Raw genomic sequence first — 19,031 nt, forward strand, 5'->3', positions numbered from 1 at the left:
AAAGTTATTGGGTTATGGCCGACGGAGGGGAGAAATGTGACAAATTGAATGTTCCCGGGTCGGTTTTGGAGACAGTAACAAGATGACTTGTAATAGCTGCTTGGTTTGATTTCGGCTTGGTAAGGGGTTACCAACTGCGACGCTCCCAGCGTGAATTGATGAGGTAGAACTTAAGGCAATAACTCACTCGCCAGGGGGATAATGGAAGGCAAAACTTTGGTCGAGCTTCAGCTAAGTCGCTCGGCCCTGGACCGGCCTTGAAGAGCGCCATCCTGTGGCGGGTTTCTGCTCGTCCTTTTATTGAAAAGTCAGACGTTATCCTTGACTGTAATAATTTGACTTCCTTCTTAATCGGCGCGCATGGTTATAGGGGTCAAAGGTCATCATTTGGTGGACTAGCTGAGGTACGAAGGGTTAAGAGGATGAGGTAAAGCCTTTAAGGAGACGATGGCTAATGGATGCCGGCATCCACTGCGCTCGAGAGGTCCACTTCGGGATTGGAAGGCGGTGCATTGGGAAAGCGTCAAGCTGCGTCGCCTCTTCACTTGAAACAAAATGTTTATGCCAAACCTCAACCAACTCGGCAATGAAGTAGCAATTACTCTCCTAGTATGGCGTATAATGAGTTAAAGGCGCTGCCTCGGGGAGTCCGTGTGTCTTCCGTGACTTCTTCGCCCATCCATTGGTGTGACGGGAATGCTTCCACCATTATACCCCAGCTTCATGTGAGGGAGGGGAGGGAGAAACAATTGGACGGATTTGAAGGTGAGAAAATGAAAGATAGGTCGGGGGAGATATAGCGGACAGCTGGGGTGGCTCCCCTACCGCGTCGGCCGGTGAGAGTGATATTGTATATGAGGGCCGCAGCTCAAGCTTGGAATTGGAACATGAAAGCACCGACATCATTTTCCTCCTCAACCCTGAGAGCAATAACTCCACCTTCCAGTGCTATTGTCAGGCAATTACCCCCCAATTATGCTCTCATCTCAGCAACTGGGGTAATAAACCTGTGCACTTTCCTGCATGACGTAACAGAGGCTGAAATAGCCGGCTAATAGCGACTCCTCGCTGCTGCTACTGAGTCGGAAAACATGGCTCAACCATAACCCAACAGTGTCATTGATATGGCGAATGTTTTGCTCGAATGATTCGGTACGCATAACCGTGTCGACCTGCTCTAGTATTCCTTTAGAAGAAAGGAGTCCTTGGGAAGATGCATCAAACTGGGCAAGGTTCACATCTACTCTGTCTCAAACATTTCTGAACAGAGTGGTTGCAAATATCTACAGCAAGCAGTCATTGCACTCATTCCTAGTTCGTCAAAGGGCTAAGGTTGGCATTACTGAAGGAACATCTTCCCTGTCTTTCGTTGCAAAGTTTATGGCAAAGTATCGTGATGAATGCCATAGACCAACCCGATAAAACCCAATTATCAGTTTATCAACAAATAATGATTTCCATAAATGTTTAGCAGCAAGCAGTATATAACTGAGAAACATGATAAGCTAAATAATATTTTGGTTGATGCTTGTCATTATACATTTTAGAGAGCATCAGGGTAACGTGGAAAAGGAAAAGAAAAGTTTATTATAGAAAATAACGATGAATCTTTTCTTTTCTAAAATAAAGAAGAACAAATATGTTCAACAACCATGACGATATTTTCAAAATATCAACTTTGTATGCGAGGTGTAATTAAACTGTGTTCTCTTGTTTTAGAAAAAAGAAAAGCGGGGCGATTAAATAGGAGAGTTTAGCCAACATGATGCGAGTTGAGCACAACATGACGAATACTGCTTTCATGAGCAAGTACAAAAAATATATATATACATACATAGAAAAAAAAATATACATCATGTTCTGACCAAGTGAAACCAAGTTGGCCAAACTCTGTGTATAGATTGTTCTGGAAATAACACTGTTTTAAATACGGCGCCATCTACATAGTGTCTGGTGAAAAGAGGAAAGATACCAGCACGATATGGAGGGCATTGTCAGTAACATAATGAGAGAAAATTACGACAACAATTAAACCTTGGATAGCTTAAAAATGGTCCATTGAGAACGAAGTAGTGAAGTTTTTTTGGGAAAAATGAAAATAAAATGGGGGGGGGGGGTGAATGTAACCGGGCTGTATTTTGACAGATATGGTACTTGGCTCGTCAACATAATAGCTAGATATTACAAATGATAACAGGCACGTAAATGGAGCTCATTACATATTCAGTGTCACGTGACCTCTCTGCCCTTTACAAACCGATGTCGTCACTCATTCACTCACAATCCAATCTTGCCCTAAAATTTCGAAATTTCTTTTAAATGGAAACATTGTAGCAAGATCCATCTTTCTCTTTCTATCATCATCTAAATGACCTCATGCCAGCCGGTCATGCACCGTCCCTCTGCATCCCGCTGATGCTTGTAAAACAATATCAAGCCGAGAAGGCAGGGCCCATGTCAAGCATTTTACCACTTAATTTGATTGAAATGACCAAAATATTGCCGCAATGGGGCGCCCTCTTGTTCCCCATCGCGCGATGCTGTTGGTCCGAAGCAGACGACACAAACAGGAAGAAGAAAAAAGAGGCGCGAACGTGAGAGGGGTGTTCTGACCAGACCCACGCGGAGCAAATTTCTCAGATTTTTATTGGCAACTTGTTATTGTTGCGCTTCTGTTGAGGACACCCACTTCGAGATGAAAATGTGTAATTATGGATTCATTCCAAGCATTTGAGATCCGTTCATTAAATAGCTCTCGTGAAGTATCGTGCAGAAACGCGTACAAATGGCAGGGATCGGTGCTATCGTCAGCATCATCACGTGATCTTCGGTGATAAGCCAATCACAGTCGTGTAAACGTAGGTGTGTGAGCCATTTCGTAATATAGGGTCTGTAGGCGGCGGATCTGTGTATATAATCATTAAAACGAATGCCAATATCGCAAGTACAAGAAAACAAAATCACGCGCTCTCGGCAAGTGCCTTACCTTCTTTCCCCCTTTTAATGTTAACTATTCATCATTATATTGATGGTATTTTACGTCCACAGCTAAAACAAAACAAACATGGATACTGATGATGAGGGGGTAAAGGTCTTGCATTAGATTAAATGTGAAATTTGGCATGGGTCAGCACTATACTTTAGCAATAAAAAGTATTAAATACTATAAAGCCAAATGTTTCATTTTACTCACAATGATTATGCTGGTCAACAAAAGAAAAAAATAATGTCCACCAGCATTACTAGGTAGTAAGTGTCATATTTGCAAGTGTCATATTTATGGTTAATTTTTAAGTCAGTGATTCTTTTACGAAATCTGCCTTACCACGCTTTCATTGACGAAATTATTCCAATACCGAATGAATTAATTCAAAATTCTAAAGAAGAGGTACTTTAGAAGAGTTTCTGTTTCTGACCCTTAATTTGGAGGAGAAAATGTCAATGGTACTTTCTTCCGTCTATCGTTCTATTCATATTATTCTATAATTTGGCCTATAATGATTAATATTTCGTCATCATTTTAAATCAATGAAAGCATTTACTGTATATTAAAGAATATGAAAGAGAATTTGATAATTTAGATGTTAATGATATTTCAAATTTTAAATCATCGGTGAACGTGTTGCCTTTGCGATCAACCTTAACGTCCCTGCCCTAAATGAAAAGTTCATACCAATGTATGTCATGCATGTCATTCGATTATACTCATGATATTCTTAAGCAAACAAATATCGTTAAACATGTGAAAGAGTAACCTCTTTGTATTTATTTGTTCTGTATCGTCTGGAAACTGTTTTGCAGCTGGAATATTGAGCAATTTATTCTGTCGGGGGTTCGGTCTCTCATATGCTCAAGGTGTTCGAATTCGGTTGTATGTTGGCATGAAAGGGCAATAAATAATGGTTAGTAGACATTAATAGATGTTTGGATAAAATGAACTTTTTTGTACATATTGTGGATATTAGCATTGTTTTCTTTTGAAATTGTGCCGCTTTGCTTTTCATTTTTGTTCTTTTGAACATATTGGTTACAGCGAAGGCTTTGAAGCATGATTTAAAATGTTCCTGTTTTATAACCGTACAGGGTTCAAATCTCGAGCTAAAAGTACAAGTGGATATAGACAAGAAGACAGTTATAACTAACAGATAATGATTTTGTTTAATTTTCCCACAGTCGAAAACATACAAGTTTGACGTCTGGGGGTGCCGAAAAGAGACAAACTCGGTCGGAATCATTTGTGATTGCATTTACGGCGATTAAATGTCAAAGGAATCAAGATTTTTCTTATTAAAAGGCGTCAAAGTAGAATGATAGCTGGTTGTATATCCAGCGGGGTTCTTTTGCATGCTTGCTTTGAGGTAATTATCATGCCGATTTGCCTTTTTAGAAGTCTTGTCGGATATGTAGAAAGGTGGCAGAACTATTGAACAAGTACAAAATATTAAAAAAATCAGGGGAGTTATTGATATCCAACTTAAATAGCAGATCAAAGGGCCTGCAGAGATCTTGATCAGTTTTTTATTTGTCGCTAATAATTCTTCCGGCTTGTTGAACACCTAAACCGTCGAGATATTGTCATATTTGGTGAGGCTCAAACGAATGCCGCTCGAACCCCGGAGCTCCCCCGGGGTGCCGTGCCAGGGAAGGTCCCAATGCGCTCGTGCGCTGGCTTCGGTGTACGCTAGCGGCACCTGACCGCAAGCCTCTTTGACGTATTGTTGGCGTGTAACAATGCAACCCGCACGGGAGCGCTGACCCAAAATGATGCGATCAATATTTCGGAAATGATCATAAAGACGGTCTTATGAATAGGCGTAATAGTCGGATTAAAAACGCGTAAAATATCTTGACAATGGCGGCAAATATGGCTATTGATTGCTAGTGATAATCAAACACAGAAGACAAAATCAACAACGCTGCCCGGTGTTAGCTTTCGCACTTTTCTTCCGTTTAATACAAAGCAGGGCAACCCATTAGATTGGTTTCTATATCTTGGCCATACTCCTGTTTGTACGCCCTTCATTTGCCAATAGTATATGACCAATGTCTTTGAGGTTTCAACTCGGCTGAAGTCTCATGATTGTGTACTTCTATAGGGGTCATTGGCTTTTGTTTCTCGATGCTCGCCTGTGGGGCGAATGAAAGGAGGGGAAATGAACGCGGCCGAGTTGCCTCAGGATTCCTGCTATCGATCTTGGGAAATCGATATCCAAAATGGCTCAATTATTACAGAATGAAAATCAAAAGAAAATAGTTTTGATTTGAATTAAGCTGGAATTGCGCAGCATTTAGACATTTTATTTGCCAGCTATAAAACATTGCCAAGCTCTCGAAGAAGAGAGAGAGGGAGATGGACAAAAATTGAAGTGATGGAAACTTTTTCCAATTTTTGTAAGAATATAATCTTGAGTTCGCCTAAAGCATGTTTGAATCAATCACTTATATATATATATATATATATATATATATATATATATATTTATATACATATATATGTAACTGGAATATTTTCTATAAAACAGATATTTTTAAGCATACATAAATACATACATTTAAAATATATGAATTGAAAGAAGAAAAAAATACATACATATAATAAATATATATGACATGTCATTCCCTTTTTTCTAAAGTATCTTACTGGACCTTGCTTGATCAACAAAAATAATTCAAGAACCAAATAGGCCTTTGTCAGTATAAATTTGTAACTTACATATTGATAATGAGATACAGATAACAACTAAATTATTGACACCCTTACCATTTTTTACAATCTCTTAAGTATGTGAAATATTTGATCGTCGCGATTTATGTTTCTTGAGAATGTGACATTTTAAAACTTACATCTAAAAGTATTCAACAAAGGTCATGATACAACCAGTACACCTTTCATTCTTGAGTTACGACAATAATGTAGTTAACTGTACACGCCATTGACACTCCGTTTATGTTATATCAATGAAAGTGATAAATTAATATATTTTCAGCTTTGCTTTAGCTCCAGTAATCCATCAATGCTAAGGGCATTTCAAGAAATAGATATTACAAGATTACTTCCATGTAACACCTGAGAAGAGAGAGAGAGAGGGAAAAAATATCGGATGACATGCCCTGTCAAAGCAGAGATTCGACCAGTAACTTATGCAGCACAGGATTAAAAACCGACCTTCCCCCGTTTGAAGGCGCAGAGGGAGGGGGGGGGGGTGGGGGGACTCAACTTCATGCAATTGGTGTACTGCTAGCTATGCTACCCTGTTACATACCCCATCCATCTGTCAGTCTCAGGACCCCTACCCGATGTGTACCTATTACTGGACACAGTGGCGTAGCGTCCGTCGAACTGAAGGGGAACTGAAACGAGAGGGGAGGGGGGGGGGAGGGCTACTGTCTTCACTCGAAAAAATAAAAATCTATGCAACTGATTATGGGGAGGTCCGGGAACATGTCTATGCGTCTTCTTTTCTCATCCTTCCCCCATGCATCCCCCTTCAATTTCTCTCGTTCTTCTCTTTTTCTTTCATTATATTTTTTTATTTTCATCACTCCATTGCGGGCACGTACCAGATGCGCCCATGCAGCTACACCACCGACTGGATACACCATTGGAACCCTAATCTCTTTATTGATAGTCACGTGAATGTATTTATTAATGACCTTTATGCATGCAGGTTAGCACATTTCCCTGATAGTGGATATCCTCCATGAGGCCCCCTCTGGTAACAACAACATGCAACAACATTAATGAATGTAGACTCTACAACAAAACAAACTACTTAAGAAATGAATATTATCCAAATTCTTTGCGATCCTCTTTATAGATTTGTTTTTCAAGAAAAAAATGGGACATATTTTTAATATTCATGACATTCTCATTTCTCTTATCAGTGTATTGCATCAAGCTGGTCTGGCGTTTTGTCAACCTTGTATTTTCATGAGCATTGTCCCGGCATTAGAAACAATACGAATTTATGTTCTGAAACTTCATTTTTTGTGTTTCGTTGTGAAATCAGCCCAAGCCATGTTTTATTATTCTGTTTTGTGTCGTTTTTATGTGACAAGTACATCCATTTTTGCTTTGGAATACACCTTTTGGCTATCGCCATTTTTTAGGTGGTCTGTCGATGACAGATCACCTATTGATTTCGTTAGAATTTTCTTTCTTTATTCTTTATTCTTTATTCTTTCTTTATTAGGTGGTCTGTCGATGACAGATCACCTATTGATTTCGTTAGAATTTTCTTTCTTTATTCTTTATTCTTTATTCTTTATTTATTTTTATTTCTTCCGTACACTTTTTTTGTGTATACGTTTACTCGAAATCGACTTGGTCAATTTCCTTCAAATTTCTGATAGTCATTAGGCCCTATAATATCAAGTTCCCGAAACCTTTTTCAAGTTCATGGGGTCATCGTGACGTCATCCAGGCGCCATTTTGTAAAAATCAAGTCATTATCATATCTCGATAACGAGTCTTCAAAAATAAACCATATTTGGTATACATCAACTTCAGGTCAAAGTTCAACTAAAAATGTCAACAAAATTTGCGCGCGCACCTCGACGCGCACGTACGCGCGCATTAAAATTTTAAAATGCTCAAATTCGTTCCAAATTTTTTTTGCACACGTTTCAGGCCATTGTAAGCATTTTCAAGATTTTGCGCGAGAGCACTTTTTTGCGCGCGTTTCCGCGCGTAAGTGCGCGTACTGACATTTTACAACATGGAAACGCCAAATTTTCTCTATCATATCAACCACATTTTTCCAAGCATTTTGATACCTTGTTCACCTTTTTCTGACCAGTGATAACGCAATGAGCGTCCGTCAAAGTTTACAGCACACGCGGATCTGCATTATCCCTATCCACATTACATGTGCAAAAACAAGCCTATACAAAATTCATTTTAACTCTTCAGAATGGATAGATACCCCCAATTTTTTTCATATTTAGATAGATCATGAGTCGGAGATATGATTTCATGTCTCATTTGACCCTCAATTAACTCATGACGTCATCATAATGGCCTCCGAACTTAAATTTTCAATTTGCATATTATGACGTTAGCATATTTTTGGAAAATTGATTGTATCTCTGTAAATATTGATCAATTTTCTATCAAATTTTGATATGTTTTAGCTGAGAATATTCTCTACGAATGTATTCTACACGATATTTCATTTGAACAATGGCATCATGGCGTATTTTTGCGATTAAAGGAGGCATGTCAATTTTTCACATTTTGCGTGTATTCTCTATGGGACATGACTTTTTCTCAAAACTGGTTTCTACATTCTTGTCTTTTGCGAGCAATATCTCCGTCGTTTTATCTTCGTTTACGCTGAGCTTTGAGTATGTTGTAGCTGAGTCAATATGCTATCGTAAGTGTGCCCTTTAATTTTCGATCAGATGCCGGGATCATGCTCATATTTCACTTACAAAGTGGGATTTGATAATTCCATTTTCCGTTTACGTGTAATCTCTATAGGAAATATTTTGGTACATCGGTAACGCACTTGACTTCCGACCTCGAGGTCCCTGGTTCGAGTCCGGGCGTCTCCAACAATTTTTTTCTTCACTTTTTTTTTCTTTTTGACCTTTCACTGTACCTTTTCCTTTGCTTATTAAAACACGTAGAATCACAAATAATGTTATAAACAACCATGTTTACTTTATTATTCCCCTATTATCACTTGATCCATTACTTTTTGAGTGTAGTCCCTATGGGAGATGACTTTTTCTCAAATCTGGATTCTACATTCCTGTCTTTTGCGAGCAATATCGCCGTTATTTCCGTTTGGTTTTTGTTGATTTTGGAGTATGTTGTAGCTGAGACTATATGCTATCTAAATGTTCCCTCATTTTTTTCAATCAGATGTCATCATGTTCTGTTGATGATCAACATCAACATCATCATGATCATCATCATCATCATCAACATCGTCATCACCATTACTATCAAGATCATCATCATCATGATCATCATGATGATCATCATTGTTTACATGTCTATATAACTTCTCCCTTTCTCAATATAGTAAGTATTATAATCTATCATAAGACTTGAAGACAGACCACCTTAATCGTCCTCGTGACGATTTAAATTCTAGTTCTTTATTTATTTTTATTTATTCCGTACACTTTTTTTGTGTATACGTTTACTCGAACTCGACCTGGTCAATTTCCTTCAAATTTCTGCTAGTCATCAGGCCCTATGATATGAAGTTCCCGAAACCTTTTTCAAGTTCATGGGGTCATCGTGACGTCATCCAGGCGCCATTTTGTAAAAATCAGGTCAGTATCATATCTCGATAACGAGTCATCAAAAATCAACCATATTTGGTATACATCAACTTCAGGTCAAAGGTCAACGAAAAATGTCAAAAAAATTTGCGCACGCACCTCGACGCGCACGTACGCGCGCATTAAAATTTTAAAATGCTCAAATTCGTTCCAAATTAATTTTGCATACGTTTCAGGCCATTTTAAGCATTTTGCAAAAAAACGCGCGCACGGACATGCGCGCGCGTTTTCGCGCATAATTGCATCTTCCAACATAGAATCGCCAAATTTTTTCTGTCATCATATTTGGCACATTTTTTCAAGCATTTTGATACCTTGTTCAACTTTTTCTGCCCATTAATAACGGAATGAGCGTCCGTTTAAGATAATTACCGTGCGTGCGAGCTCTTGTAATACATAACATACATGTGCAAAAACATGCCTATACAAAATTCATTGTAACTCTTCAGGATGGATAGATACCCCCCAATTTCTTTCATATTTAAATAGATTATGAGTTGGAGATATGATTTCATGTTTCATTTGACCCTCAATTAACTCATGACGTCATCATAATGGCCTCCGAACTCAAAATTTCAATTTTCATATTATGACGTCAGCAGATTTTTGGAAAATTGATTGTATCTCTGCAAATATTGATCAATTTTCTTTCAAATTTTGATATGTTCTACCTTAGAATATTCTCTACAAATGCAGTCACCACGATATTTCATTTTGACAAAGGCATCATGGCGTATTTTTGCGATTAAAGGAGGCATGTCAATTTTTCACATTTTGCGTGTATTCTCTATGGGACATGACTTTTTCTCAAAACTGGTTTCTACATTCTCGTCTTTCGCGAGCAATATCTCCGTCGTTTTATCTTTGTTTACGCTGAGCTTTGAGTATGTTGTAGCTGAGACAATAAGCTATCACAAGTGTGCCTTTTATTTTTCGATCAGATGCCGGGATCATGCTCATATTTCACTTACAAAGTGGGATTTGAGAATTACATTTTCCGTTTACGTGTAATCTCTATAGGAAATGTTTTGGTATATCGGCAACGCACTTGACTTCCGACCTCGAGGTCCCTGGTTCGAGTCCGGGCGTCTCCAACAATTTTTTTTCTTCACTTTTTTTTCTTTTTGACCTTTCACTGTACCATCTCCTTTGAATATTAAAACACATACAATCGCAAATAATGTAATAAACAACCATATTTACTTTATTATTACCCTATTATCACTTGATCCATTACTTTTTGCGTGTAATCCTTATGGGAGATGACTTTTTCTCAAATCTGGATTCTACATTCTTGTCTTTTGCGAGCAATATCGCCGTTATTTCGGCTTGATTTTTGTTGATTTTTGAGTATGTTGTAGCTGAGACTATATACTATCTCAATGTTCTCTCATTTTTTTCAGTCTGATGTCATCATGGTCTGTTGATGATAATCATCAACATCATCATGATCATCATCATCATCATATTCGTCATCACAATTACTATCAAGATCATCATCATCATGATCATCATGATGATCATCATTGTTTACATGTCTATATAACTTGAAGGCAGACCACCTTATTCGTCCTCGTGACGAATTAAATTCTAGTTTTTATTTCTTCCGTACACTTTTTTTGTGTATACGTTTACTCGAAATCGACTTGGTCAATTTCCTTCAAATTTCTGATAGTCATTAGGCCCTATAATATCAAGTTCCCGAAACCTTTTTCAAGTTCATGGGGTCATCGTGACGTCATCCAGGCGCCATTTTGTAAAAATCAAGTCATTATCATATCTCGATAACGAGTCTTCAAAAATAAACCATATTTGGTATACATCAACTTCAGGTCAAAGTTCAACTAAAAATGTCAACAAAATTTGCGCGCGCACCTCGACGCGCACGTACGCGCGCATTAAAATTTTAAAATGCTCAAATTCGTTCCAAATTTTTTTTGCACACGTTTCAGGCCATTGTAAGCATTTTCAAGATTTTGCGCGAGAGCACTTTTTTGCGCGCGTTTCCGCGCGTAAGTGCGCGTACTGACATTTTACAACATGGAAACGCCAAATTTTCTCTATCATATCAACCACATTTTTCCAAGCATTTTGATACCTTGTTCACCTTTTTCTGACCAGTGATAACGCAATGAGCGTCCGTCAAAGTTTACAGCACACGCGGATCTGCATTATCCCTATCCACATTACATGTGCAAAAACAAGCCTATACAAAATTCATTTTAACTCTTCAGAATGGATAGATACCCCCAATTTTTTTCATATTTAGATAGATCATGAGTCGGAGATATGATTTCATGTCTCATTTGACCTTCAATTAACTCATGACGTCATCATAATGGCCTCCGAACTTAAAATTTCAATTTGCATATTATGACGTTAGCAGATTTTTGGAAAATTGATTGTATCTCTGTAAATATTGATCAATTTTCTTTCAAATTTTGATATGTTTTAGCTGAGAATATTCTCTACGAATGTATTTGCCACGATATTTCATTTGAACAATGGCATCATGGCGTATTTTTGCGATTAAAGGAGGCATGTCAATTTTTCACATTTTGCGTGTATTCTCTATGGGACATGACTTTTTCTCAAAACTGGTTTCTACATTCTTGTCTTTCGCGAGCAATATCTCCGTCGTTTTATCTTCGTTTACGCTGAGCTTTGAGTATGTTGTAGCTGAGTCAATATGCTATCGTTAGTGTGCCCTTTAATTTTCGATCAGATGCCGGGATCATGCTCATATTTCACTTACAAAGTGGGATTTGATAATTCCATTTTCCGTTTACGTGTAATCTCTATGGGAAATATTTTGGTACATCGGTAACGCACTTGACTTCCGACCTCGAGGTCCCTGGTTCGAGTCCGGGCGTCTCCAACAATTTTTTTCTACACTTTTTTTTTCTTTTTGACCTTTCACTGTACCTTTTCCTTTGCTTATTAAAACACGTAGAATCACAAATAATGTTATAAACAACCATGTTTACTTTATTATTCCCCTATTATCACTTGATCCATTACTTTTTGAGTGTAGTCCCTATGGGAGATGACTTTTTCTCAAATCTGGATTCTACATTCCTGTCTTTTGCGAGCAATATCGCCGTTATTTCCGTTTGGTTTTTGTTGATTTTGGAGTATGTTGTAGCTGAGACTATATGCTATCTAAATGTTCCCTCATTTTTTTTCAATCAGATGTCATCATGGTCTGTTGATGATCATCATCAACATCATCATGATCATCATCATCATCATCAACATCGTCATCACCATTACTATCAAGATCATCATCATCATGATCATCATGATGATCATCATTGTTTACATGTCTATATAACTTCTCCCTTTCTCAATATAGTAAGTATTATAATCTATCATAAGACTTGAAGACAGACCACCTTAATCGTCCTCGTGACGATTTAAATTCTAGTTTATTTTTATTTATTCCGTACACTTTTTTTGTGTATACGTTTACTCGAACTCGACCTGGTCAATTTCCTTCAAATTTCTGCTAGTCATCAGGCCCTATGATATGAAGTTCCCGAAACCTTTTTCAAGTTCATGGGGTCATCGTGACGTCATCCAGGCGCCATTTTGTAAAAATCAGGTCATTATCATATCTCAATAACGAGTAATCAAAAATAAACCATATTTAGTATACATCAACTTCCGGTCAAAGGTCAACTAAAAATGTCAACAAAATCCGTGCGCGCACCTCGACGCGCACGTACGCCCGCTTAAAATTTTTAAAATGCTCCAATTCGTCCCAAATTTTGTTTGCACACGTTTCAGGTCATTTTAAGCATTTCAAAATTTTCCGTCCGTAAGTGTCCCCGCGCGCGTTGCGCGCGCTCACAGCGCGCGTAAAAAGTCAAATTTATTTTTTTTTACATGATTTAGATTCCTCTTACCGTAAATGACAATTTACATTAATTTCAGTCACTCTTGACCTTTCATAAGGCCGTGAGCGCGCGTCAAAGTTCAAAATCCGCGCGTGCTGCTATGGGCAATATAATGCAAATTTGATCAAAAACATGCCATTTTAAAAATCAAAATAGCTCTTCAGATAGTCCATTGACCCCCAATTTTTATATCATGGTTGGAAAAAGCATGAGTTGGAGATATGAATTCATGTCTCATTTGATCCTCAATTAACTCATGACGTCATCATAATGGCCTCCGAACTCAAAATTTCAATTTGCATATTATGACGTCAGCAGATTTTTGAAAAATTGATTGTATCTCTGTAAATATTGATCAATTTTCTTTCAAATTTTGATATGTTCTACCTGAGAATATTCTCTACAAAGGCAGTTGACACAATATTTCATTTTGACAATGGTATCATGGCGTATTTTTGCGATTAAAGGAGGCATGTCAATTTTTCACATTTTGCGTGTATTCTCTATGGGACATGATTTTTTCTCAAAACTGTATTCTACATTCTCGTATTTTGCGAGCAATATCTCCGTATTGTTATCTTCGTTTACGCTGAGCTTTGAGTATGTTTTAGCTGAGACAATAAGCTATCACAAGTGTGCCCTTTATTTTTCGATCAGATGCCGGGATCATGCTCATATTTCAATTACAAAGTGGGATTTGTGCATTCCATTTTCCGTTTACGTGTAATCTCTATGGGAAATGTTTTGGTATATCGGTAATGCACTTGACTTCCGACATCGAGGTCCCTGGTTCGAGTCCGGGCGTCTCCAACAATTTTTTTTTCTTCACTTTTTTTTCTTTTTGACCATTCACTCTACCATCTCCTTTGAATATTAAAACACGTACAATCGCAAATAATGTAATAAACAACCATATTTACTTTATTATTACCCTATTATCACTAGATCCATTACTTTTTGCGTGTAATCCTTATGGGAGATGACTTTTTCTCAAATCTGGATTCTACATTCTTGTCTTTTGCGAGCAATATCGCTGTTATTTCTGCTTGGTTTCTGTTGATTTTTGAGTATGTTGTAGCTGAGACTATATACTATCTAATTGTTCTCTAATTTTGTTCAGTCTGATGTCATCGTGGTCTGTTGATGATAATCATCAACATCATCATGATCATCATGATCATCATCATCGTCATCCCCATTACTATCAAGATCATCATCATCATGATCATCATGATGATCATCATTGTTTACATGTCTATATAACTTCTCCCTTTCTCAATATAGTAAATATTATAATCTCTCATAAGACTTGAAGACAGACCACCTAATTCGTCCCCATGACGAATTAAATTTCTAGTTTCTCCTTCCTTTTCTTTTTACCCTTTATTTCTTTATCCTTCTCTACTTCTTTTACATTTTCTCTTGGAACGATTACTGTAATAAATATAACCATTACAATAAGCCCCTTCTTTACCAAAAAAAAAAAAATCACAATATAACAAAATGCTTGCAAAGGGCAGAGAAAGTGAATTAGGATAGAGCATCCAACATAATGATGACTTTTAATCTTAGGCAGGCTATACAACGTCATAATGAAGAAAGAAGATCGGTGTTCATGTAATCCTAACGAATTCTAATGACTTGATTATCTGTGCAACCCTGACTATTAATTAATAGTCGCCTGAACGCACGGGGGCCGTGTCTACCGACCATGCTAATGCGACCGCGTTATTAAAAACCACCGGTATAGAAATCGATTAGTTTCCAAAACAGAGGGGGAAATTAAATGCTTAATAGAGGCTCCGCGCATGACGTACATGACTTGGGCGCCCCCAACGGGTGTGTGATAACCGAAATGGGCCGGAAAAGATTTAACGGTTTAATGAGTGGGGGCCACGAATTGCTACTAAGTGCACTTAAAAGCCCAAGATGTATAGCCAAGCTTCGCTAAATTAAATCGCTGTGGCTAAACATTGATTGAGGTTGATTAGTCGGGATTAAAATATTCAAAACAGAAGACCTGAGGTTGTTATCAAGTTATTTCCCTCTCAAGGACAAATTGTTAATTTAGAAGCAAATGATATGCGTCCTCATTATCTGGAAGACAAAGAGTCTGAATAATTTCGCTCCTAGACATTACACTGGAGAGATTAGCTGGATTGATGATCTATCCGGCTTGCGGATACTGGTTCATCTCATGAAGATATTAACCTATTCTATACTTAAACGGTATTATCTGTCCTGCATCAGTTACGTAAAGTGATGGAATAAATGTTGCATTATAGTTTTCATTCAAGAGATCATAAACAACAACGAACAAGTTGAAAATGCAAACTGCAGTAACTCATCTCGCAAATATTAGGCTGGTAGGATACGTGCTATAACCGGTTCGGTAGATCGAACAATATAGTGTAGATAGAATCTTGTTTGAATTTGATTGAAAATTATTATGCAAATGAATTTTGATCAATATAACGGTCTTGCTAAAAGTAAATATTGTAATTTTGTATCGTGTCATTCACTACCGAACCACAAACTGTTTTCGTATGTCATGTCTGTAGTATAACACTCCACCTCTACCTCCCCCTCTCTCTTTCTCTTTCAATCACTCTTTATTTCTCCTTCTCCTGTTCTTTTTATTACTACTTTTCCCCATTCTTTCACTCTCATTATTTTTCTTCTAATGCTCTTCTCCCCCCTCACTTTCGATCTCTAGCTCTGTCTCTTTCAACCAACCATTTGGTCTCTTTTTCTCGTTCTCTCCTTAGTCTTTTGTTCATCTTTTCCTACTCCCCCCTCCGGTCTTTGTATGGCTACGACACATGCATGTGGCAGATTTACAGGGGCTCAACCGACCCGAGCCCCCGTTTAAATTCAAAGAAGCATACCTTATGTATACAAAAACAAACATGCCCCTCAGTTTGCTTTCTTGCCCTTTCAAGTTTTTGACCCAAAATGCATCTGAAAAAAAATCTAATAACCCTTTTTTCTTTCTTGTCAGAAAATGTCTAAGTGGATTATAACGGAAACAAAAATGTGTTGTTGTAGTTGCTGCTGCTGTTGCTACTTTGTCTTGCTCACCAGAAAATTAGAATAACGCCCCCTCGGCCTCCCCTCATTTGAAAGAATCTTGGATTCGCCCCTGATACCTGCGTATGCGTCTACACATCTCCAAAGCTGCCTTTCACCTGAAAACAACATACCAGAATGCTATTCTAGATCTATTGGCCCCCCTACGTGGTGTACATCTTCAACCTTTTACACTCTCAACAGTTCAAGGGAAGGCCAAAAAGAATGTATTGGAGCATTCCCAAGCACTGGTGAGGGGGTAAAAGGCTTAGGGGTTAATAGATCAATGGTCTTGTAAAATGGTAAATCCTGGGTTCGAATCCAAGACAGTGTGACAGGGTTAATTTATAATCTTCAGTGGCGTAGTCCCTCGGATAGGACACATATTGGTACGTCAGCTTACTGACTCATCAAAGTATGTCTTAGACACATTCTCACCGATGAAGGGGTAAAAGGTACAATGCTTGATAGATCACTGGTCAATGGGAACGCTAGATCCCGGGCTCGAACACAAGACAGTGTGACAGTGCTCTGAATTAAGCGTCAATCTCCAATAATGGAGTCCCTCGGTTAGGACACACGAGTCCATTGACTGATTGTATTTAATTGTGGTTTCCCTGCACCTCATAATTTTATGATCATGCATTTGTATAGATCCATTGTGTACTTAGTTGAAGTATTTAAATCGTATCTTAGAAAACAAATGACCAACTTCTATCGTAGTGATATTCATTGTAAAATGTATTTCATCAAAATTTAGTTTTAAAAATATGCAAGTAGATTGGTGTATAAACAGCACGATGGATTCGATAAAGGGGGGGGGGGGTGAACCCTGGTGCCCTATGTCGCGACACCGTTCATAACAGCTCATAATCTTCTCAGATGGATAAACACGTTGATATGTCATGAGCTGTGACAGACTATTACAGATTCTGTTTTGAGCCTCTTTAATTAAGAGCGTTCTAGAAAGCTAGGAGGGGGTATAGGTGACAGTGACCCGAGAATGACCTGCCTGCATTTCGACATTTCACTTTGTCCCTGGGAGCATATGAGTGGCGGGTCGAGGGGTTTGAACAGGGCGAACCTGCCCCTCCCCCGCCTCCGACCAAACCGTATCCGCCATTAGGGACTTTTAGATTCTGCACGACGAGAACGGGGACTGCCCTTTTAAGGCAATGTGACGTCACTGCTAGTGCCTTAAAAGGACGTCACATTGCCTTAAAAGGGCAGTCCACGTTCTCGTCGTGCAGAATCTAAAAGTCCTTATTCTTTTATAAAGACGTATGTAACGTATGCGCCTGTCCCCCTCCCCCTCTCCCTCTCCCAGCGAAATCAGAGATTTATTTTTTGGGATATAACCATGCCTTGAAAAATTTGAGACCATGAATTTGTATTGATTGATTCATATATTTATTTGTTTATTCATTAACTTATTATTTATTTAGTTGTTAATTAATTGATTCATTTATTTGTATACCGTATATGTTTATTTACTTATTTATCTATATTGAATATATTGCCTAACCCCTGTTTTCGGGCAAATAATCTAGGAACCGAAGGAGGGAACGAAGGATCCGAAGAAGAAGAGGAGGAAATGGAAAAGATGGAGGATGGTGACGAGGGATCAAGTAAGAAACCAACATAAAACAGGGAATAAAAGCGAAGAGAGGGGGAAGCAATTTTTAAAATCTATATCTGCTTAACAGGTTCGTTCCTAAATTAGCAAAGGAAAGAAGAGAAGAAGTATGACAAAGTAGCAGAAAAGAAAAAGTAGAAAGATGATCAGATCGGAAGTACGAACACGAAAACGATTTTGAATAGAGAAAACAATTGCAAACGTGAATTTTGTTTCCTTTAAAATAAAATCAAATGAATACACTAAAAAAGTTTATGTAGTAAGGTAGAAGGATGCTGAATACTAATTACAACCAGAGTCTGATGATAAAAGTCCGAGTTTACGTCAATGCATAAACATCGTTCGTTAACTCGTTTGGCAAAAGCAGGTTAATTGGGCTATAGTTTGCCTTATAGCTGGGTAATTGCAAGTCTTGATAATGAAAACAAAATATTGTACATGTCACTAATTGCAAGTAATCAATTTAGGTTGATAGGATAATTGCAGCTTATTTCAATGGCACTTATAATGAATTCCGTTCCATCCACTTAAACTGTTTTATGCTCGGTCAACTCCAATTAAAACCTTCATCGTTCATCATGCAGTCTTTTTTCCCTTCGTGTGCCTGAAAATTGTTTTTAGTTTCTACTTTCTATCGAGTGATTATCTTTGTATTTTCTTTCATCCCACGTTCTTCTGGTTATCGTTTTTTTTTCTACATCATCTCTTTTTCTTAAGGGATAAAGCATAAATAGGTACAACTCTAAATAAATGAATCAGAGTCTCGTGATGGAAATAAATGGGAAAACCAAATTATTTTCGCCATCGACTGAGGTAAGGCGGGGGCACCTATCCAGTCTCTAAAATATCAATATAGAGAGAAACAGAACAGAGAGGGGGAGGGGGAAGAATATACGACGTCCATCCTCACACACACTCGATGGTCTTGTTTATTTGCATTTTATCCACTAACAATTAGACCTAGATCGTCGTACACTTTAATTTATACAGCTCGAATACAATAATACCCTCAAATAAAAAATAAGGCATATGTTGTTGTTGTTTGGTATTATCGGCATTTCACTCTTTTTTAGAAAATCTACCAAGGGTTACAAATATTTGCCCATTGACTTTGAAAAAGAATCGTTATT

The sequence above is a fragment of the Strongylocentrotus purpuratus genome, unplaced genomic scaffold (genome assembly GCF_000002235.5).
Source record: "Strongylocentrotus purpuratus isolate Spur 01 unplaced genomic scaffold, Spur_5.0 spur5_scaffold_15, whole genome shotgun sequence".
NCBI lineage: Eukaryota > Metazoa > Echinodermata > Echinoidea > Camarodonta > Strongylocentrotidae > Strongylocentrotus > Strongylocentrotus purpuratus.